Genomic DNA, 25,160 nt, shown 5'->3' with positions numbered 1-25,160 from the left:
AAAAAGTGTAGGGACTTTCCCTTTAATAAAGCTCTTCTTAGGATGACTGTTTTCTGGGGTTACTTTAAGGCTTCACATTTCTGGTAAGTTAACGAAGTTCCACTGTGATTCCTAATAGTTTTCAGTTATTTGGTATTGGCTCATCAATAACTGGACGTAACCGTAATGTGAATCAGGCCATGTCTCCCTTTGCAAATAGTTGGGTTGGATAGTGACAGAGTTTGTGGGAAAACAAAGATTTGGAAGAAAATTCATTTCTCTGAGGTTGCTAAACTAGCTCATTAAATACACACACTTTACTGACTCACTGAAGATTTGTTCTGTTAAAAAGACACAAAAGAATCTTACGCTTGGATTTGCAGGCCTAACAGGTAGCTACAATTTTGTATTAACTAAATGACATTTAGTGGTTACAGTGGCTTTCCTTCATGGCCCTAGAGTACTTCATAAACATTTCATCAATTCTCACAACCTTAGAATGCCAGTTAAGCTTTTTTGTTCAACATACGGGGATGTGCCCAAGACTACTAAGCCAGTGGCCAAACAGGAATTGAGAAACGGGAGTCCCTGGTTCCTGGGTTTGTCCTTCCTTTAGTGCATTATGAATATTAAATTTATCAGTAAATAATAGTCTTTTCAGGGTTGTTAATACTAAACTTTATTCAGTGTGTTTTGAAGAGTTAAAAAGTATCAGTATTCACTTTCATAGCCATCTTCTGGTTAATTTCTTTTGCTTTTGTTTTTTTATACCTTTCTATAAATGTTTTAAACTTTCTTTGTAGTTGGCATTGAAATGTGGACAAATGATTTTGGAGGAATTTTTATAGCTTCTTGAATGTTCTTTGTGTAGTAAAATAAGGCACAGTTGTTCACGCTTTGAACTTGAAAAAACTTCTTCGGTGATCTCAAATAGAGGAAGAATCCATCAATCCAGCTTGAAACGTTCTGTGATTATAGCTATTTTTCAATAGTAAACTAAAATGGACTATTTCCTTAAAATTTTAAAATATATTGTCTTTCCTGAATTATGAATGAAATCACTAATGCCATTTTGGTAATGTGACTTGTCACAGAGAACTTTATTGTTAAAAAAAAATTCAGACTGTACATGGCTTTTGTATATGTGTATGTATGTGTGTATGTATATGTGACTTTAAATTTGAGTAATAATTAAGGGTGATGTTAAAGCAATTTAGTTGTAAAATCTTATTTTGCATTTTAAAACTAAGTGAAAATATAGGTAGTAAACTTTGACTTGATCTAGTAACTTAAGTATTTAATATTATCCCAGTGTACCTCTATTGATAACATTGACCATTGGAAAAATTCTATGTGTATTATTATTGTTTCCCTGGTAAACTAGTCCTCAAACCATGTGATAGGAGGGTCATGTACTTGTAGATGTTCATTCTGTGGTTCTGTGGCATTCAGATTGTCTATGGAGTTAAAGTGTTCAATTACTGATGCAAGGTAAGGGTGAAATCACATTTGCTTCAGTTAGTAGCTAGTTTAGAAAAGAAGTGCATGTATACATATGTTACATACATATACACATATATTTTCATTTATATTTATCCCTTATTATATGCTAGAGAGAAGTATAAATTGTTCCCTGCCCTCAAGAATATAAAGTTTATTTGAAGTAAGCAATAGCTCAGGACAGCCAGTAAATATCAGTAATTGAGACAGTGCTCTTAGGAGTTCTGAGGAGATGGAATCCCTTCAGTGTAGGATTCAAATTGTGCTTTGAAGAAAGGGTATTTGTGTAGCTTTGGAAAGAAGGAAGATCATGGGGGAACGCCACAAAGATACAGAGGCAGGTAAATATAAGTAGGTCAATTTAATAAGAATGGAAGATTCACAGGGGTGTAGTACATCTGCCTGGTTGGAGTTAGAGCATAGATGTCTATGGATGCTGCATCACAGGGATTGGACTTACTCTGGAGGCCATCAGGACCAATGGAGAAGTGTCTGAGTAGGGAACTAATATTAGCGTAGCATTTTAGGAAAATTAATCTCTAGGAAGGTTAATCCTCACTTCTTTATGGGTGTATAGCAGGGATCAGGAAACTTACTGTGCTCACAAATCCCTCCTGCTGCCTTTAAAAAAAAATAAAGTCCAGCCCTGGCCGGTTCGGCTCAGTGGTTAGAGCATCGGCCCTTGGACCAAAGGGTTGAGGGTTAGATTCTCAGTCTCGGGCAAGTATCTCGGGTTTGATCCCCTGCCCAGGTCGGGACATGGTGCCAGGGGCAACCAGTGATGTGTCTCTTTCACTTCGATGTTTCTCTCTGTCCTGCTCCTCCTTCCCTTTCACTCTCTCTAAAAATCAATGGAAAGATATATCCTCAGGTGAGGATTAAAAAACCCCACAAAAACCACTAGCTAAGAAAGGTTTTTAATTTTTAAAGGGTTTAAAAAACAGAAACCAGGAAGTGCAATAGAGACTATATGTAAAGCCCAGTATCCTTTCTATTTGTTCCTTTACAGAAAAAAATTTGCTAACCCCTAGTGTAGGTTAGTGGTTCTCACAGTGTGATCTCTAGACCAGAGGCATAATGTGTCTGTACTTTGTATTTTTCTCCAGATTTGTTATAGCTTGCATCTCATCATTTCAGGCCTTTTTATCTCCTACAGGACAGTTATAACTGCCTCCTAACCGGCCTTCTTTCTGCCAGCCTTATCCCCCTTAACTCCATCTTCTGCATTGCTCCCTGAATAGTCTATCTGACTACATAATTTCTTTACATAAACCTCACTGTCCCATCTAGCCAATTGGTTAAGGCCTAATAACTCCCTTCGTGACTTGGCATATTTCTATCTCTTTGGCCACTTCCCCCCCACCCATCCCAGTTCTTGCCTTTATTCCCTTAAGCAACATTCAGCAGCTGTTCTTTGTTTCTTTAAATACACTGTACCGTTTCTTATCACTGTGCTTTTGCCAAAGCTGTTCCCTCTGTTGGAATGTACTTTGTCAGAATAGCTCCTACTCACCTTTTATTTTATTGTTTTAAAATCTTATTGATTGATTTCAAAGAGAGAGAAGAAAGGAGGGGGAGGAGAGAGAAACTTTGACTCGTTCCACCTATCCATGCATTCATTGGTTGACTCCTGTATGTGCCCAGACTGGGGGTGGAACCTACAACCTTGGCATACAGGGTTGATGCTCCAACCAATTGAGGTACCTGGCTAGGTCACTCCTATGTACCTTTTAAAGATTCAGGTGTTATCACCTCCAAGAAGCCTACCCTGATGCCTTTTTCCCCCCAGACAGTTTTTGATGTTCCTTTGTGCTCCCATAATATCCTGTGCTTATCTCGATCTATTTACCTTGTAATTTGTGTATGTGGTCTTCTCTAAAATTAAAACTTTAAGCCAGGGACCATATCTTCCTCATTTTCTTGTACCCTAGATACTCAGCTCAGGTTTTATACATAGTAGTTAGGCAGTAAGTATTTGAATAAATGAATGTCGGAGTGCTTGGCATATGGTAGATATGGACAGAGGTATTGATGTTTAATCCTGAAGAACAATGGGGGTGATACAGGACTGTTTCATTTAAGTCTCTGACCATAGTATGGGTGAAAAATCTTGGTGATAAGAAAGGATTAGAAATTCTGATCCACCATTTGGGCACCTCATTTAATGTAAGGTTTTTAAAGAAGTATGACTCACATATCAATGAACTTTTTTCACAAAATAAGCCCATTTATGTAATCAGCACCCAGCTCAAGAAACATATCAGTCTAGCAATTTTCACTCCACCCTTGTGTTCCTTGTATTCTAACACTGTGGAAAATTGTTGTCTGTTTTTGAACTCTGTATAAGTAGAGCCATATGCTGATATATCTTATTTGAGCTGCTTTTGCTCAACATTACCATTATGAGATTAATCCATGTTGTATTGTAGTTGGTTCATTCTCACTGCTGTATTCTGTGGTGTACAGAGATGGTATACATATATTCTGTGTGACTGTGCCAGTTTGTCCGTTCTACTGTAATGGACATTTGGGTTATTTATAGTTTTGTTGCTATGAACATTTTTGTATATTCTTACCTGGTGAACATGTATTTTTTTGTGTATATATCTTAGAGTGGAATTATTAGGTCATAGTTATGGTTATATGGTATGTTCATTTTTAGTAGATTTTGTTAAATTTTTGCAGGGTTGTTTTATAAATTTACATTCCCACCAGCAGTGTATGAGAGTGCCAGTTTTTCTACATTTTTGTCAATACTTGGTATTGTCAGTCTTTTTTATTTTTAGTTATTCTGGAAGGGTTTGTAGTGGTATTGCACTGTTGTTTTAATTTCATTTTCTTGATGACTTATGGAGTACCTTTTCATATTAGGGACAACATGTTGATTGGCCGTTTGGATTTCTGTTATTGAAGCGTTCAGTCTTTTGCCCCTTTTATATTACACTGTTTACTTTTTCATATTGATTTGTAGCTCTTTATATATTTTATTTTTTTAATCTTCATTTGAGGATATTTTTTCCATTGCTTTTCAGAGAGAGAGGAGAGAGAGGGGGACATTGATGTGAGACAGACACATCGATGGTTGCCTCCTGCATGCACCCTGACCAGGGACAGAGATTGGGCCTGCAACTGAGGTATGTGCCCTTGGCTGGAATAGAACCCAAGACCCTTTAGTCTGTGGGCCAACGCTTTAACCACTGAGCCAAACCAGCTAGGGCTCTTTCTATATTCTGGATACAATCGTGTTAGATATATCTATTGCAAGTACCTACTACTTTGTAGTTAGCTCTTTCCGGATTTGGTGTCTTGGTGAATCAAAGTTTTTTATTTTATTATATATTTTTTAAATATATCTCTATTGATTTCAGAGAGAGGAAGAGAGAAGGAGAGAGAGATAGAAACATCAATGATGAGAGAGTCATTGATTCGCTGCCTCCTGCATGCCCCCTGCTGGGGATCGAGCTGCAACTTGGGCTTGATCTCTTGGATCGTAGGTATATGCTCAACTGCTGAGCCACGCTAGCCGGGCTATAGTGTTTAGTTTTGAAATGAACTTTTTTGGAATACTAAATATGGTTTTCCATATGTTGATTTTTCTTTGCAGCTCATCCTATTATTTTATCTTAGAGAAACGCAAGAAGGAAAGAACAAATTTAATAGGAAAACTGTTGAAATTATTGTTTGATTAATTCTAGCTCTTTCTCACTTTTCTTCTTGTCTTTTCACATGCAATTTCCAAGTTAAAATTAACTTTCTATCTTGAGGTATAGTTTATATTATCTGTCTTTGGGTTTTTCTCCATTTGAAAGAAGAACAAAACTGCAACAAATGAAAATGTTGTATTCTACAGGTACATTACATATGTGTGCGTATAATCTTTCATCTTCAAAAGGATGCTACAGGGTTGATATTATATCCATTTATGGGTGTGGAAACAATGACTCAGAGTGGTTGAGTAACTTGTTTGAAGTACAAGTAAGTGGAAGAGCCAGTCTGACTCCAAAATTAGAGTTTAGTGTTAGCGGCAGGGAGGTATGGTGAGATATGCTGCCCCAAACACTGAACTTTTCTGTTCCATTCAGGTTTTTCCAGAGTACAGTGTGGACATTTAACTCATATATCATTTAGAGCTTATAAAGCATTTTCTCATACATTTTTTATTTTCACAATAATATTATGATTAGATGCAGGATAGGTAAGGCAGGCTGGTCTTTACCCCCACCTTGGTATTTTATTGATGAAAAGCTAAGAGGAGGCTAAATCGCCTGAGTCATACTACTGGTAAGTGGTGGACCTAGGATTTGAACCTAGGCCTTGTAGCTGAAGCCCTCTGTTCTTTCTGTTTATAGTAATTCCAGAGTAAGAAGTTGAACTGTTTTGGAATGAGTAAGCAATCTGTAATTGTCAGGTAAGTAGCTTAGATTATAAAATAATAAAAGCATAACTAAAAACATTTATGAATTTTGAATATTATTCATATACTATAAATACTGACAAAAGAATTGGTATATTTTAATTAGATTAGTCCCAGAATGTGTATTGGGCCTAACATACCTGGCACTTCTGGAGAGGCCTTATTTCAGTATGGAACAACCGGAGTTCAGTGTGAAAGGTACTGCTTGCTCTAGGGATGAGGTATGTATGTAGCAGGAGACGAAACAAAAATCCCTAGAGCTTACATTCTAGTTGGAGGAGACAGACTGTAAGGTAAATACGTAAAATAGGCAGTGTGTTCAATAGAGGCTCTAGGGCATTACAAAGCGAATAAAACAGAGCCAGGGTGTTCGCAGTTAAAGGGTGAGAAGCTTGCAATTTTCAATAGTGTGGAAAGGGAAGACTTCCCTGAGATGGCATTTGGGTGAAGACTTGAAGGAGGTGAACGAACAGGCTTGCATTCTAGATTACTTTAGGGGCTAGATAACTTTAAGTCTGAGGACACAGCAAGTTCAGAGGCCCTGAGACTGGAGCAGATCTGGAGTATTTGAGAAACAGCAAGTAGTCCATTGAAGGTGGAGTGAAGTGACCTGGGGCAGAGTAGTCTGATAGGAGGTTAAGAGGTAAATCCCAGGAGTGGAGGCACAAACATGTGGTCAGATGATACTAGGTCTTGACCATTGTACTAGGTCTTGACCATTGTAAGGATTTTTACTTACGTGAGATAGCCATGGAAGGTTCTGAGCAGTTGATGACATGATCTCATTTAGACTTACAAGAATCACTTGACTACTCTGTTGAGAGTAGACTACAGTTGGGGAGTGGTGAAGGCAGTGGCAAGGGCAGAACCAAGGAGACCAGTTAAAAAGAAAGAAGTAATCCAAGTGAGAGATGATGATGGCTTGGATTGAGTCATAGCAGTGGGGTTGGGTAAGAAGTGGTTGGTTATTGGGTATAGTTTTTTTTTTTTTTAATATATCTTTATTGATTTCAGAGAGAGGAAAGGAGAGGCAGAGAGAGAGATAGAAACATCAATGATGAAAGAGTCATTGATTGAGCCTGCAACCCGGGCATGTGCCCTGACCAGGAATCGAACCCTGATCGCCTGGATTCTAGGTCGACACTCAACCGCTGAGCCATGCCCGGCTGGGCACTGGGTATAGTTTGAAGGTAGAGCTGAAAGGATTTGCCGACAGACGTGGAAGTGGGGCGTGAGAGAATGGAGGAGTCTTGGATATCTCCTAAGGTTTATCCCTGAACAGTTGTGGTACTGGAGTTGATATTATCTGAGGGAAGATTTAAGAGAAACACATTTGGAAGGGGAAGGTTAGGAGCTCAATTTTGTTTTTTCTTAAAGTTTGAGATGTTTACTATGTAGTCAACTGTATGTATCAGTTTAGAATTTAGGGGAAAGGCCTACACTGGAGATGTAAAATTGAATTATCATTACATAGATGATATTTACAGCCAAGTGTCTGGATAAAATCACCGTAGGAATAAGAGTAGCTAAAAAAGAGAGGTTCAGTTACTGGGCCTTCAAACATTTCCAACTTGAAGAGGTTGGGCAGGTGAGGGTGATCATGCAAAGGAAACAGATTAAGTATTTAATGAGTAGGAGAAGGGGATGTCCTGGGATCCAAGAAAAGAAAATGCTTTAAGGCATCTGAACACAATTTATCTAGATCTGCCTGGGCATTTTTCCCTGGCAAACACACTTATGTCTGGTCTAAGCCACTCTGGCCTTAGTCATCTTTCATGCTATGTCCAAAGGTTCCTAACCAGCTGCTTAGTTTCTGTTCTTTACATAGCCGCCTGAAAGATTCTTTAACAAGGTAAATAAGATAATAATCTTCTTTCAAAAACCTCCCATCATACTTAGAATTACATTCAAAATCCTCACCAAGGCTTAGAAGGTCTTACATGCTCTGACCTCTGTTTAATTTTCTGATTTCATCTCCTTCCACTTACCCTTATCCTTATGCTCTTCCAGTCATTCTGGCTCCCGTGCTGTTCTCCAGATATGTCAAGCTTATTCGTGCCTTAGGACTTTTTTAAAATAGATTTTTTTTGAACAGTTTATTGATTTTTAGAGAGAGAGGAAGGGAGAAGGAGAGAGAAACATCATCGACCAGCTGCCTCCTGAATGCCCCCTACTGGGGATGGAGCCCACAACCTGGGCATGTACCCTGACCAGGAATTGAACCAGCAACCTTTGATGCCCGGGACAACACCCAACCAGCTGAGCCACACTGGCCAGGGCCTGCCTTAGAACTTTTTGCATGTACTTCATATGATTGACTAATTCTGGTTTGGTAGTCTAGGAAAGGATATTTTTATTGAGTCCCTTATTTTGATAGTCACAGGAGGAGGAATAGGAAGAGGTGTTGAAAATGGGTGGCATAGCTTTTCCCAAAAGTTCTGAGAAACAGTAGTCCTTGGAGAGAAACCTTTGCAAAAAGGGTTTATGGTCAAATAAGTTTAGGAAATGTTGCAGCTGGTTTTTTCCTTTGGGCCTAGACAACTAAGAATAGACTTGTTTTATGGCTCATTACATGGTCTGCCTTGGTAAGTGTTCCGTGTTTGTTTGAAAATAATGCATGTTTTCTGTAGTTGCGGGGTGGAATGCTCTCTAAATGTTAATTAGGTTAAGTTGTGTTACTGTATTTAAATCTTCTACATTCCTAATGATTTTCCATTTATTATTTCTGTCAAATCCTGAGAGCAGTGTTGAAATTTCTAAATACAATTCTGGAATTGTCTTTTTTTTTTTCTTTTAGTTTGTTGACTTGTTGTTTCATGTATTTTGAATCTCTATTATTTGATGTGCATGTTTGGGATTATGTTTTTTTGATGACTATCATTATATATGTACCTTTTAATTTCTGGTAATATTTCTTCTTCTGATGTGTTTCTTGTTTAATATTAATAAAGCCAACCCAGCTTTCTTATGGTTAATATTTACATGGTAAATGCGTTTTCATCTGTGTCAGGGATCCCTGAGACCACCTCTGGTTAGATGATTTATTAGCAGGACTCACAGAACTCAGAAAAGCTGTTATGCTGATAGATAAATTTATTTCAGAGAAAACATACAGATTAAAATCAGGGAAAGGAAAAGGTGCATGCAGTGGAGTCCAGCAGAAACCAGGTGGGAATGTCCCTCTATCCTCTCTCAGTGAAGTTGTTTGGACAGCGCTCATCTCCCATCAGTGCTGTGTGAATCAAGTATGAAGACCTGCCACCAGGGAAGCTCGCTTTGGCCTTGGTTCCAGGCGTTTTACTGGGGGTCAGTCCTGTAGGCATGGAGCAGCACCTTAGGTATTCAGTCTCCAGCCCTCCTCTCTCCTGCAGAGGTCATATTGATACAGTGTGGCCCAGGACAGACAGCGCGGTACCAGAACACAACCAGTTCACCATCAATCACATTGTTAGCATAAACTATCCGGCAGGGCTCCAGATACACAAAGACACTTTTATTTTGGTGATAAAATATACATAACATAAAATTTACTATTTTACCAATTTGTAAATACACTTCTGTGGTATTAAGTCATTCACTTTATTTTTAACCATCACCAATATCCACGTCCAGAATGTTTTCTTTGATCTTCAACTGAAAATCTGTACCCATTAAACATTAACCTCCTTGTTGACTCTTCCCCCAGCTCCTTCTAACCACCGTTCTACTCTATGAATTTGCCTATTCTAGGTGCCTCATTTAAGTTGACTCATAATATTTGTCTTTTAATGTATACACACACACACACACCATATTTTATTTATTTACTCGTTGATGGACATTTGGGTTTTTTCCACCTCTTGGCTTTAGTGATTAATACTGCTATGAACATTGGTGTACAAGTGTCTGCTTGAGTTCCCTGCTTTTACTTCTCTTGGGTATCTCGGAGTCAGATTGCTGGGTCATATGGTAATTCTATGTTTAACTTTTTGAGGACCCACCAAACTGAATGTCAGAGCAGCTGGACCATTGTACATTCCTACCAGCATTGCATAAGGGCTCTACTTTCTTCACATCCTTGCCAACACTTACTTATTTTGGTAATAGCCATTCTGAGTGTGAATTTGTATCGCTATGGTTTTGATTTGCATTTCTCTAATGACTAATGATGTTGAACAACTTTTCATATGCTTATTGGCCACTAATACATCATCTGAACAGAAATATCTATTCACATCCTTTGTCCATTTTTGAATTGTGTTGTGTTTTTGTTAATTGAGTTGTAAGAATTCTTTATATTTTCTGGAATTCCTTATCAGATACATGATTTGTAAGTATTTTCTACCATTTCTATAGATTATCTTTTTACTTTCTGGGTAATACTTTCATGCATAAAAGTTTTTAATTTTGATGAAATTCAGTTTTATTTTTTTTTATTCTGTTACTCATGCTTTGGTATTATATCTAAAAAACCCCACAAAAAACATTGGGCCCAGCCGAGCATGGCTCAGCGGTTGAGCATTGACCTAGGATCCAGGAGATCGTGGTTCGATTTCCGGTCAGGGCACATGCCCAAGGTTGTGACCTCGATCCCCAGTGGGGGGAGTGTGGCAGGCAGCAGATCAATAACGACTCTCTCATCACTGATGTGTCTGTCTCTTCATCTCCTTCCCTTCCTCTCTCTGAAATCAATAAAGATATATTTAAAAACTCCACAAAAAAAACCCCATTGGCAAATCCAAGATAATGGAGATTTGCCTCTGTATTTTCTTCTGGGAGTTTTATAGTCTTAGCTTTTACATTTAGATTGTTGATCCATCCTGAGTTAAGTTTTGTATGTGGGGTGGGTTGGGGTCCAACTTGACTCTTGCATGTGGATATCCAGTTGTCTCAGCACCATTTGTTGAAGAGACTGTTCTTTCCCCATTGAATGTTCAAGTCAAATGGACATAAATGTTTGGGTTTATTTCTGGACTCTCAGTTCTTTTCCATTGCTCAGCCTGTCTGTACCACACAGTTTTGATTACTATAGCTTTTTTTACCCCATTTTTGAAAGGTAGTTTGGTAGGCATTGAATTCATTTGGTATGTTGACATTACTTTTTTTTTTTTTTTTGTAGCACTTCATAAATGTTCTATTGTATTTTGGCTTATACAGCTTCTGAGAAGTCTGTGATTTTTAAAATATTCGTACCCTCTGAATACAGTGTGTCTTTATTCCTCCGGTTGCCTTAAGATTTTTTAAAAAAACTTATTACCATTTTCCTGTTATTTTATATCATGTGTCTTTGAATAATTTGAGCTTATCCTGTTTGGGACTCACCAAGTTTCTTGGATATGCAGGTTATAGTTTGCAGCAAGTTTGGAAAAATATTAACTCAGATATTTTTTCTGTCACCCTCTGTTTTCTAGATTCCAATTAAAAGTATGTTAGATAGCTTAATATTGTCCCACAGTTCAGCAATTTCTCTGTGCTTCCTTTTGGGTAATTTCTTTGTGTCTTCAAGTTCACTGATTTTTTTTTCTTTTGCAATATCCAATTTTGTTTTTAATTCCACCAGTGACATATTCTAAGTATAAAAAAGTTAATAAAAGAACTGTTGTTTTCACTTGAATATTTTTAAATTTATTTCTTTATTCATTACTATTTGTTTTGTGTCCTAGACCTCCCATTTACCAATGCTTATTCTGGCATAAATATTTTTAGTATTATTTTGCCTCAGAGCCTATAAAAAGGGTAAGACAACACCCCCCCCCCCCCCCCCCCCCGGAGATCAGAGCAACCTAGAAATTAAAAATATATTTGAATTGTGGCTGAATAATGGTTTAGAATTATTTTCTAAATAGATTAAATTAGATTTAGATTAAATTTAAAAAAACTGAATATATTCAATATGTTTTAAAATTAAAGGTATTCATTGAGAAGTGTCATTCCTGTACTGTTCTGAGTATTCCATATTCCCCTCCCCGTATAGGTGGTTGCTTTTTATTAATTTCTTGAATGTCAGCTGAGTTTTTTTATACATATACAAGCACACGTGCATCTGATATAATTTCCTCCCTGTTTTCAGCAAATAGCATGTTATATAATTGTTTTGTTCTTTGCCTTTTTGTACTTAACAAATTTAATAATTGAAGACATTTTCATATTATAACAGTCATTCTACCTATCACATCCTTTTGTTTGGTTATTGCTTATTCTGGAACTTCAAAGGAAGATAGTTAGCCTGCATTCTGTAAGGTGACCCAGAGTTAAATAGCTAAATAATAAAATATTATTAGGTTTCTAGCAGTTGTTTTCTTTCATTTTTTAAAAAAATGTTTTTATTGATTTCAAAGAGAGTAAGGGGGAGAGAGAGAGAAACATCAGTGATGAGAGACTCATTGATCAGCTGTGTCCTGCACACCCTCTTCTGGGGATCGAGCCTGCAACCCAGGCATGTGCCCTGACTGGGAATTGAACCTCGATCTCTCAGATCCTAGGTTGATGCTCAACTACTGAGCCATGCGGGCTGGGCTTCAGCAGTTCTCAAACTTTTTAGTCTCAGAATCCCTTTACATTCTTTAGAATTCTTGATAACGCCAAAGAGCTTTTGTTTACATAGGTTATATCTATCAGTATCTGTCACTTAAAAATAACAATAATAAACCCATTTTCATTTTAAATGGAAATCACTGTCTCTGCCAAAACAAGGAAAATGTGAGATTGGCATTTATTACTTTTTTTGCAACTGTCTTTATGTCTAGCGTAATAGAAAACAGCTGGATTCTCATAGCTGTTATTGCATGCACTCTGTTGTGATAGGTTCTTTTACTCAAAGCCTATGAAGAAAATCTGGCCTCATACAGATATGTAGTTGGAAAAGGGCAGAGTTATTTTAATAGACTTTTCACATAATTGTGGATGTCCTTCTTTGATGCTATACTAAAACCCAAGTGGTGGTTAAAAAAAGCTTTTATTGAAATACAGTTGACATACAATAAGTTACAAATATTTAATATGCCTGTGAAACTGTTAGCACAATCTAAAGCAGTTTTGGAAAGATTAATTGTAATGTGGAATTTGAAATCATGGCAATGAAGTTTTCATATTTTGTTTTCATTAAAACCAGTTGGTCTATCCTCTACTTTGAATGGATCTTTCATCCATGCAGGATTTTTTAACACCATGCATTAGTCATTTGGAAAATATTTGTTCCTTGGGTTATACAGATCTTCCAAATGTTTACACATTTCATTATTCATTGTCAAGGAATCACATTTATTAATATCACCATTCTCATCAGAAAAATCTTTGATTTGGGAAGCTTTTAAGCCCACGACAGTAGAAACAAATTTTGCAAAATTTTCTCAAAGCTGGAGTTTTTATATAGTTAGCAGCAGATATTGACAGCTGTTTTCCTTTATGTGATAGACTTACTGTTGATTTTCAAGGAAACCACCATTTGTTAGTCATTCTTTCAAGAAAAATGGTGTTCCATAAAAAAGTGGCTAGGTTGGCTTGAACTCAGCCGTGTAAGTGCTTCCGTTGAGACAACCATTTATTTCTCATTTCAGCGCACAGAATATTAAAAAGTGGGTACTCGGGTTGAGATTTAATAAAATGTGTAACATTTATAGCTGTAGTTAAAGATATTCTTAAATGCAACTGACTTTTTTTTTAAGTTCAGTGAGTGTGGTAATGAAGATGATGACCACCAGCATGGTTTGGTGCTACTGCTAATGAGATATCAGCAGTTTTTACCTACTTACTTTTGACCGTCAAGGCAACAGCCAATACTGTAAAAGAAGCAAATAACATGTTTAGAATTATTGTGAAAGTGGTTTCGATTTGGTGGACCTTCTGAAAGGGTCTTGGGGTTCCCTAGGAATATGTTGATGCTACTTTGAAAACTGCTGGTTTATAGAAGTTATTTCTTCCATGGCAATTAAACCCCACAATAACACTAAGAACACTCCATTGTAGTGATTATCAATCTTAATGTCTACACACACACACACACACACACACACACACCCTAGTACACCCTGCACCATATTACATACTCCTTCCATCACTTACAGTGGTTCATTTTGGCGTGATTTTCAAGAGGATAATTGGGGAGATGTGATTTTTAAATCATTAGTGATTTTGATACACTTCCCTCGCCTCTGTTTCTCAAAGTGTGGAACTATTGGAAACTTATCGAATTAGAATTGCTGATAGGTGAGACCCAGAAATCTCCATTTTTACCATACAGCAAAAATGGTTCTAATACACAGCATTGTAATCACAGCAATAGATTGCTTTGAGTCTTTAGAAGAAAACTGGGTTGCTCAGTAGAAGAAGACATCACCATTATTAGTTTAGTATTTACTGCTCAGAGTGGAAGGTGACATCACCACTATGGTTGTATTTCCAGTACCCAGAGCAGTGTCTGGTGCAGAGCAGGACCTCACTAAATTCTTTATGAATGATTGAATGATTAATCTGACTAGATTATTATGTTATTGGTCTGACCAGCAACTTGCCAAATATCTGATGACAAAGTTAGCCTTAAATTATGTATTTAATTATATTTCTTAGTGTGCTTACTTTACAAGTATATGTTTTAGGATTTAAAATATATGTTAAATCAGTTAATGTACTGCTTAATGATTACTGCTTCATTGATTTTCTTTTTTAGCATTTTCTTAAAAAATATATTGATTTCAGAGAGAGGAAGGGAGAGGGAGAGAGAAACATCAATGATGGGAGAGTCATCGATGGCTGCCTCCCGCACGCCCCCCGCTGGGGTTGGAGCCCCAGCCTGCGCCCTGACCGGGTTTCGAACCGCGGCCCCCGGATCCTCGGTCGGTGCTCAGCCGCTGAGCACACCGGCCGGGCAGCGTCTTGTAGTTAAGCTTCTGGTGACAGACAGCCCTGCCTGTTCCCTCGTCTCTGCTGTCCCCCTGCTCACTGTGTGTGAAGGCCCCGCCCAGCTCCTCCCCGCGTGCCCCCTTCTCAGGGCTCTCCCCCAGCTCCTCCCCGCGTCCCCCCTTCCCAGGGCTCTCCCCCAGCTCCTCCCGGCCCGCGTGTCCCCTTCCCAGGGCTCTCCCCCAGCTCCTCCCCGCGTCTCCCCTTCCCAGGGCTCTCCCCCAGCTCCTCCCGGCCCGCGTGTCCCCCCTTCCCAGGGCTCTCCCCCAGCTCCTCCCCGCGTGTCCCCCCTTCCCAGGGCTCTCCCCCAGCTCCTCCTCGCGTGTCCCCCCCTTCCCAGGGCTCTCCCCCAGCTCCTCCCCGCGTCCCCCCTTCTCAGGGCTCTCCCCCAGCTCCTCCCGGCCCGCATGCCCCCTTCCCAGGGCTCTCCCCCAGCTCCTCCCCGCGCGTCCCCCCTTCCCAGGGCTCTCCCCCGGCTCCTCCCCGCGTCCCCCCTTCCCAGGGCTCTCCCCCAGCTCCTCCCGGCCCGCGTCCCCCCTTCCCAGGGCTCTCCCCCAGCTCCTCCCCACGTGTGCCCCCTTCCCAGGGCTCTCCCCCAGCTCCTCCCCGCGTGTGTCCCCCTTCCCAGGGCTCTCCCCCAGCTCCTCCTCGCGTGTCCCCCCCTTCCCAGGGCTCTCCCCCGGCTCCTCCCGGCCGGTGTTCCTCAGGCCCAGCAGCACTGCCTTTCCGCCCTGGTGTCTTGAACTCCCGCTTCCTCTGCTGCACTTAGAATGGCCATGAAATAAGTAGTTCTGCCCGTTCTCACTTAGCACTTACCCAGTCCGCGGGGGCTTCATTTCTGTCCTCCCTGCCCGCCTCCCTGCAGATGCAGCTCCTGAGAGCACCGACCTGCCTGTCTCCTTTATTCCCGTCTTCCCAGCACCGGAAGGTCTTGACATGCAGTGGGCATTTTGTAAATTTCATTAAATAAATAGATGAGACTATATGGAAGAAAATTATTTTGGTTACTCAATAAATATCATAAACTTAAAGGTAATGGCTGTATTTACTAGTAACTAAGGAGTTTACACTAATAACTTTGCTAGATTAAGTTAAACATCACATGGAGAGCAGGGTTTCTGGCTCACAAAATTGCCTGTGGAGCCCTGGCTGGTGTGGCCAGTTGACTGAGCATTGTCCAGTGCTCCGAAAGGTCTCCAGTTCAGTTCCCAGTTGGGGCTCATACCTAAATTGTGGGTTTGATCCCTGGTCTGGGCACGGGAGGCAGTCGGAGTGCGTACAGGAGGCAACTGGTTGGTGTTTCTCTTCCATATTGATGTTTCTCTCCCTAACCCTGAGAGAGTCACTGATGGTTTACGAAAACGAGAGGGAAGGGTGGACCGGGGCTGGGTGGAGGCCGGCAAAGGGGCGGATGGGACATCTCTAATAGTGCCAACCATTAAAAAAAAAATAAAAAAAAGGAAACGAGAGGAATGATGTCCACAAGATGGCCAATTAAGATGTCTCTCACCTGTATCCCTACTCAACAATTTGACATCCATCCATGAACAAAATTCCTTTGTGGAGGCTGTGGTATACCAAGAGATCCAGGAGGAGGCTCGCTCATCCTGCATTAAGTACTAGGCATACAGACCTCGGTCCCAGCTCCAGCCTCTCGAATGCAGTAGGGAGGCCCTTGAGAGAGTCTTTGTGGAAGTCTAAGAGTCCAGCAGAGAGGTTCAGGCATATCTGCCCTTGACCAGGAATGGAACCCTTGGCCCTATGGTGCGCAGGCTGCCACGTTAACCACTGAATTACACTGGCCAGGGCATAGACATTTTGTGTTTTGGACTTGGGTACAGTCTGCCTACTATTTTGTTCATTATCTGGTACAGTAAAAAATGGTTGGTTTCTACATATCATTCAGTCAGTCGGTATTTATTAAACACAGGGATGTTTCACTAAGAAGTTTGGGAAGTAGAAAATAAGTACATGTGAATCCTCATCAAAGTTCAGATGAGCCAACAACTAGTGCTAGGGCATCTGGATTTTATTTAATGATGATAGCCAACATTTACTGTGTTCTTACTTACTGTATGTCAGGCTTTTACACTTGTATTTCTCTTTTAATACAACCATGTGAAAAAGCTGAGGCTTAGGTTGTTCAAGGTCACGAAGTTTGGGCTGATGTTCCAACCAGCTGGCTCCACAGTTGGAGCTAGAAACCACCATTGCATATTGCTCCCCATACAAGGCTTTTCATAAATTACCATTCTAGATTATTAAACATGTACAGTTATTTGAAAAGAAATGTTAGGAAATCATCTGACTTGTATAACATTTTATTTTGTGGAGTTTCATAGTGTCAAATCAATAAAAGCAAGATAATCCTTTTTTTAAAGCAAGATAATCTTAAAAATCCAAAATACATAAAATTAAACTTTTAGTCATGCATGTTACATAAACTATACAGTGCACGTGTTTCAATATGTTGCTCTTGTAATTAAAACACATTTTCAAGCATAAGAACTTTCCGTGGTTCCCCATTGTCTGCCTACATGGAAAAGCAAGCAGACTCCTTAACATAGGTTTTAAGGAGTCACTTGTTCTAGCTCTCCCCTTCTCAACCACGCGAGCTGTTTCACGCAACTGGAACTGTCATTTCCACTTCCGTGCTTTTGTTCATAGCTTCTTTCTGTTTGGAGATACCCTGCCATTTTCTGCTGCTCTGGCTCTCTCTACTTTAAGACCTAATTTAAGTCCATTTTTCTTCCAAGCCTTTTTCTTTGTGAACTCTTAAATCCCTCCTCAGCGCTGTGTATATCCTGTGTTATTTAGCTGTTTCCCCCACTAGATCAGCAGTTTGATGGAAATGGCTGTCACTAATACCTTTTTTGTAATTAGTGTTTTATATGTACAAGGGGCTTAATAATTGCTTGCTGTGGAAAAAGGGTAAAGAGCTGTATATGCAATATTAGTAATGTTTTTCGACAAACATTTTCATTTTGTTCATCCTGTCTCATAAGTTTCAAGTTTGTACTTAAGATTATTTAATCAGGAAATGAAAGGTTGGAACTCTGTAAGAAAAAAGGTGTGTTTTGTGTTGGTGTGTATAAATAGCAAGAATATGCTCATAGTGATTAATATCGTGGGCTTTTAGAAATGGGTATTCCCTTGACATTTGATATATTTAATTATTCATACATCAGAGCTGTCTTCTTGAACACCTTATATTAGTTTTGAAAATATATTCTTTATAAGTTTGGCATATTTCCTTCTGAATTCGGAATGTACATGGGGAAGCTTTTAAGCTTAGCTTGTTTGTGCTGTTCTTGAGAGCTTGTCTACTTTCAACTCTATTTTAAACTTTTACTGAGAATTTGCTTCATCATTTGCCGCTTTATTTCCCTCCTTTTCCCTGTTTAGTTGAGGAGCACTCATTTTAATAAAGTAATTGAAATAGCTATACAAGAATCTGGAAGTTAAATACCTTGTTCACAATTTATAGGCCACTTGAAGAGAAAGTGATTTGTGTGTGCACTCCAGCATCTGGACATTGTGGTTCTTTTTTGATAGTGTTAATAGTCTCTTTATATTTTCAATATACGAGTACATATTTTTAGTAATTTTTAGAAGTGTGGTTTGTTAGTGACCACTAATGCTAGGTCATTGTAATGTATATATTTTGACATTATTTTCAGCATTTTAATTTTTGCCACGTTTTAAATGTGTTTGAGAGTGTAGACTCCTTTCTCTGCTCATCATTGCTTCTTTTTTCTTCTTACCTTTCAGTCTCTCTGGAGATAGTTTGTTTCTAGGCGAAAACACTTTGTTTTTTAGTACTCAGCCCACATGGGAGGTGGGGAAGAAATGAAATAGGGCACTTCTGCCTTTTTCTAGACACCCACCAGAGGGATGTGCAAGCTAAGTAGTCTTGAGGTCTGGGTGTTCTCTCCCGTGTGTCTAGGTGGTGGGGCCCGGGGTTAGGAGGGTAGGCTTTCACTTAACTGAGCCCAGTAAGACCCTATGGTATATACATTGTCTGCTGAGTCTGTTCTCTGTCACACAGATCTGGAGATGAGAATTTTCCTCAAACCCTGGCTTTGTTTAGTTAAAGGAGTTTTGTCGCAGGAGAATGCATAATTTAGGTGTCATGCTTGCCAAGCTGGTCTTTATGGGAGAAACTTTATTTCTTATGGCATTCCTATTATGGCTTAAGACAAATCAGTGTACCCCCTTAGAACTTTTATGATTTCACTATCTATTTCTGTTACGACCATTGTTTTATTTTTCTGTATTGCATCCAGTTAGAAACACAAGATTGAGTTGATTTACATTTTGGTACTCTACATCTGCCCATCTGTTTCATAAGTTTTTCATTGTTTTGTAGTTTGAAATGCTGAATTTTCAGATGAAGCCATGACAGAACGAACTGAATACATGTATGTGTCTTTTCATTGAGTCATTAGAAAAGTACATAGCATCTTAGGTATCCATTCACAAGTCATTGTTAAAAGCATAGAGCTTGGAATGTAGGGTCTGAAATGAAAGGAGATGAAAGGCGAAGAAAGCAGCCTCCTTTGTGATTAATCTGAGGCAGTGTTTGGAGGCTTTGTCACTCTGCAGCAGTGGTTTTCACCTGTTCCAGCTCACAGCACACACAAACTAATTACTAACATTCTGTGGCACACCAAAAAATGTTATATTTTTTGCTGACCTGACAAGAAAAATAGATATACTTTTGATTGATTTACACTGAATGGCTATTGTTACGTTGGCTGTCGTCATTTTTTATTTGACAGTCTAAGCGAAAAGAGGTCAGTGCCCTTAAGTAATCAGGTATTGCATGTTTTACAAATTCTTGTGGCACACGGGTTGAAAATTGCTGCTCAGAGTTTGCTCACTAACAGAATAGTGGCTTTCTGGTATCTAGGAGGTTTGCTCCTAGGAGATGGACATCTGCTATTACTGTTAGGCAGTGCAAGAGTCAGAGACTTGCAGGTCAGGAGATCAGCAGAGTTGGTGATGTTAGGGTAGAAGCTGTTTGCGGTCAACTCTGCCTGGGTGTAGGCAGCCCTGAGGCCCTTGGTGTCAGTTGAAGCCAGAAGGAGCTCAAGTCTGCAGATGCATTCTGTTGCCAAGTGAGGCAGAATCAGATACTAGGATTACTTCACAAGTTGAGATGCCTGGAACTGTTTACATGATGTGCGATGGTTTCATGGTTTGGCTGGGGGAAGATATTTAAGGTTTATAGGAAGAAATTACAAATCTTTAATAGAATAAAAATATTTAGTCTGGTTCTTTTCTAAATTTTTCTGGATGACAGTGAAGTTCAGATTGAGAAGATTTTACTTTTCATTCTGAGGTACATTATCCAAAATAACTCTTGCTATATACCCATTTATTGTAAGTATTGAATATTAATCACAGATGTTTTAGATTATATTTTATGTGTCATCAGGGTAGAATGTCATCATGTTCATGCTCGTATTCTGCTGCAGCAAACGGTAGTTTAGAAAGGCCATAATTCATAGATGTTTAAAAGTTGCTTTGATGTCCTTAGATGAAAGCTATGCCGCTAATACCAGATGCTAGTATTTTTCATTATCACTCTCCTTTATAACATGAGATACTGGCTTGAGTTCTGTAGAGCTAGCTACAGGATTGTACACCTGTAATACATGTTTAATGTGAATGTGTAGAGAAATCTTAGAAACAGTTTATCTTCCAAAAAATGCACTTTCATATTCAGGTTGTTTGGTATCTATTTGGATAAAATTCCAAAAGCATGCCTGGACATTGACTTTATCATGACATTAGTAGATGGCTTTCTTTGTTGAGATATAAAAATATGATTGCAAATGCCTAAGATTATATTTTACAAAGTGAGTGACTGATGTGTTTGAGGTATTGGAGACTTAAAATTGGGAGACCTAGAGATAATGAAAAAGGAGGCCACATCAGCTGCTTTTAGTTCTTGGACTGGCTTCATTTGCTCTCTCCGTTTTCTTGTAACTCATCTTGTCTGTAACTAATGGTAAACTAAATTATTACCATTAATCACTGAAAACTAATTACCCTAAGGTTACTGATTCCTCATAATCACCAAATATACTGATTAGTATTTCTTTTCATTGCAGAGCATCAGATTCTGTTAATGTGCTTGAAGATTTCATCTCTTTGCCTTCTCTGTACTGTATTTTCCCTCTTTCTCTTGCCCTGCACCCCTTTTTCCCCTCATTGGTTCAGCTTGTTACTCATATGCCAGTGTCTGCATTCTAAGACTAAAATTTTACCATTTGTGCTGTCATCATCAGTCCATACACACTCACATGGTTCTTACCCATCGTCTTGTCTTTAACCACCTTAATTAAATGACTGAAATCTATGTTTCTGTCCTCGATCCCTTTTCTGCAGGTAAGGCTCTTACTCTTTACCAACTCTACATCTTTAACTAGTTGCCTTATTGTCTCCTGGAAGTTTTAGTATGTCCAACTCAGTCTTCATCATAAAACAAACTTCATGGTCTTTTTCTTTTTAAAAAAAAATATATCTTTATTGATTTCAGAGAGAGGAAGGGAGAGGGAGAGAGATAGAAACACCAATGATGAGAGAGTCATTGATCGGCTGCCTCCTGCACGCCCCCCCACTGGGGATCGAGCCTGCAACCCGGGCATGTGCCCTGACCAGGAATGGAACTGCAATCTCCTGGATTCTAGGTTGATGCTCAACCGCTTAGCCATGCCTGCTGGGCTTTCATGGTCTTTCTTAATTACATCGTTGGCACTGGTACTAGCATTCATCTAGCCCCCAAGTTTATTCATCATTGACTCTTTCACTCATCCCCCTCCCATTTATTTAGGAACAAAATCCTATTCTAATTTCACTTAACACAGTCTGGGAAATGCTGGTTTATAGAATTAACGTTGGCTGAGTGGTGTCTGCCTGTCATCTATCAAATTGGCCTAAGTGTAGATGGTTTTGGGAGGGATTTTTTATGTCTTTAATTGAATTTTTGTGGCTGCTGAGGTTCAAAAGAAGGTGCCAGTGACAATTGTCTAAGGCCTCTTAAAGGTGCTAGTGCCTGAACATTGTTGTGGCTCTCAAAACTTTTCTGGTATAATCTTCTGGGCATGGGAGAACCCAAGTATTCTTCAGTTTGGGCAGCTTTTACACTAACACATATGCTTCAGTGAAAACAGTCCAGAGGGATATGGAAAGGGTTTGGCAGAGTGGGTGCAAATATGTAGCTCAACTTCCATGTTAACTGTGACCCTTAGTCTCCAAACTTAGTTTTCCCTCTAAATCATCAGTCTCAGAACTCCTTGGAAAGCCTTTTGTGTTGATGTTTGTTATGCCTGACTACTTTTTCTTTTATGCATCTCTAATACCTGGCATGCCATCGTTCAGGCTACATTAGGCATGTTTTCTTGGCTAGTTATCAAGGAAGAACTTGCTGAGATTGTTTTTGTTTGCATTTTATGGTTGCAAAATCAGAAACAATTCTTTAGATGGATGAGCTGGCACATGCAGTACCAGTGCTTAGTGAAAGAAGGAAACAGGCCTCAAACATGCCACAACAAAAGTACAAAAACAAAAATTGTATTAATTATACTTGATTGATTCAAAAAGCAATTAACCTCTAGATTATCTGGCAAATGATTGCTGAAGAAGTCCTTGCTAGACCAAAGACAGAAAAAACCAAACCAAACCTGAGAAACACGAACTGTTGAAACTCACATTTTGTTCATTGGAGAATTATAAAGAAAGTTATTAATAAGGTTTTTAAATTCCTCTTTTCTAAATCTTTCTTTTCTACACTCTTTCTATGTGGTCTGATTCCGTCTATCAGAAATTTGGTGATGGATGTATCACTCTTAGGGGAGTGAAGTAAAAAGGGGAAATCCCTCCTTGCTAACAGAGAAATCTTGTCACATTGGTCCATATATATCCTTTTACTCTAATGTATGTACTATTGGTCAAATACCAATTCTCAGCAGTTGAGTTTTATTTATTATAACCCAGATTAGGTATTGTCTTAGGTCTAACAGTGGTTTGTTGTTAGTTGGAATAGCATTTAGTAGCTTTTTTCTATGTCGATAAACATGTCTGTAGTATTGTTGTTTATGACTTCATGGTATTATGTTATGTGAAGGCACCATCTTTTTTTACACTTAATTTTTGATAGGTAGTACATGCACATAATGCAAAATGCAAAATATACAAAAGGATGTACAGTGAAAAGTCAACTTTTCCTCTCCTATTTCCCTTGTCAGGATGCAATCACTGTTAGCCTTTTCTTTTGTGTTTGTCCCGAGTTATTCTACATAAATACAAACCAGTGCATAATCATGTATGATATATATGCACACACAGAAATGCTAGTATACCTACCTTCTGTTATGTACCTTGCTTTCTTTTTTTTTTTCCAATTAAGACATCTTCCATAGAGGGTCATACAATTTTGTCTCATTGTTTTCCAGTTGCTGAATATTCTGCTATACGGATCTACCAAAATTTATTTAGCCAGTTTTTTGTTTTTTTGTTTTTGGTGACTGCTTAGATTGTTTAACATCTTTTGTTCTATTAGTTCATACATATGCAGGTGTATTACGTTTCATTTGGTGTACTACACTGGGCCTGATCCACTTGTTCTGATCAGACTCTGTTAGTGAAATCTCTTAGAGAAGAAAATCTGTTACACAGAGTAGATGAGAATGTGATAATGTTTACAAATCTGTTTTGTGGTGAAAATATGTGAAAAATGAAAATTCTAACTTTTTCTTTTATCATAAGAAACTTTTATTTTTTAGCAATTGCCTGAGAAGTGTTACCTTCTGTGGGAAGTGTTATCCTAGTCCCGATTCCAATAAGACAGACTTGTTTTATTTTTTCACAGATTATGTTTTGGATTTGGTACTAAATTATACATATTCACTAGTATCAACTGGCTGATTATAACCCAAAGTGGGGAGTTTTGAAGTGACTGGATGTTGTATTGTTCATCTACTATGTTCTTATGAATTTTTGGACTAAAGCAGAAGATTTGAAAGATTATTTGAGTTTGTGTACTCCTTGGTTTCTATGAATCTGAGTTCATTTTCCTCTGTCATCAGAATTGAAAGGCAAAGCTGGGGAGGCGTTGATTAAAGTGAGAGGCTAGAAACACTGTTCAAAATAAACTTAAGTAAATTTTAAACAGTTGATCACTTATGGTTTCAAAGTAGTTTGGAGGTAAAAACTCATGCATTTCTGTATTGCTAGCTTACAGGTTATGTGATTGATTTATTGTAATGAACAATCTCAGTTGTAAACCATCCATGAATCTGTCAGCTGCATTCATTCATATATACTCATTCATTCATATAGCATGTGCACATAGACTCCTTTATGGCAGTGTGCCTCACATTTTAATGTGTATCACAGTTACTTGGAGAGCTTGTTAGAAGCTTGCTAAAAACATTTGGTCACCATCCCCAGAGGTGGTGATGACAGAGCCCTGGGGTAAGACTCAGAGATCTCTCTCTTAAATAAACATGAGAAGAATCTGGTCTGTAGACCACTTTTTGTCTATTATAGGAGAGAGAATTATGATTTCTAAAAGAATGAAAAATTATATCCCATTAGTTAAAAAGATTTAATTGCAGGAGCACATAGAAAATCTTCAGGATTGTGAGTAATTTAAAACAGCAGCACAATATAGCATAATAGGCTTGGTTTTAAATTTGACTTGTCTTCTGTAAAGGCCAGTAGTAGTGGTTGTTTGCTAAACATTAGTAATAGATAACTTGTGGCTAGCAAGAGTACTCAACAATCACATAGAAAAAAATCTTAGAAATAAAAAAATATTTTTCTTAGAAATTAAAATTGTTTTGATTAAAGAGATAGAACGTTTATTTTGAAATGCCAAATATAATTAAGATAGGGCATTAGATTTTTATTTTTATCAAATGGCATGGGTTAACTTACTTAATCTTTTAAAATACTATTTTGAGTAGTAAGTGTATGGTCATTCATGGTCATTATGAATGGATGCAATTTTGGATACAATTTTAAATACATGTATTGCAATCTTAAGGCTCATAATGATTAATATAGTAATTCTATTTTTGAGACTCTCAAAAGGAAATAATTTAAAATTAGAAATATACATATTATATAATTTTTTACAATAGTACAAAAAAATGGGAAACAATCTAAGCATCTTGTTAATATAAGTAGTGTTTAAGGAACCAGTGATCCATTCACATAAAGAAATATTATTCCACTATAAAATTTTCTTTAAAGAGTATATAATACAGGGAAATGCTTATGCTAAAATAGTATGTAAATAAAAGCAGGTTATAGAATTGTATATTATTTTAAAGACTAGAAGGAAATTTGGAAAATATAATTTTGGTGTTTTATAATTGTG

The 25,160-nt window shown here is 38.4% G+C and overlaps 1 protein-coding gene across 2 annotated transcripts in view; it reads left to right on the top strand.

Annotated features, from left to right (window-relative positions):
• MEMO1 (mediator of cell motility 1) overlaps positions 1 to 25,160 on the top strand; it is an 80,993-nt gene that overhangs the window by 1,013 nt on the left and 54,820 nt on the right. The gene's annotated exons all lie outside the window — the stretch shown is intronic.

The sequence above is a fragment of the Miniopterus natalensis genome, chromosome 13, assembly GCF_054644295.1.
Source record: "Miniopterus natalensis isolate mMinNat1 chromosome 13, mMinNat1.hap1, whole genome shotgun sequence".
Taxonomy (NCBI): domain Eukaryota; kingdom Metazoa; phylum Chordata; class Mammalia; order Chiroptera; family Miniopteridae; genus Miniopterus; species Miniopterus natalensis.
The sequence above is the reverse complement of the archived record's forward strand: the minus strand, read 5'-3'. Positions and strand labels throughout refer to the sequence as shown.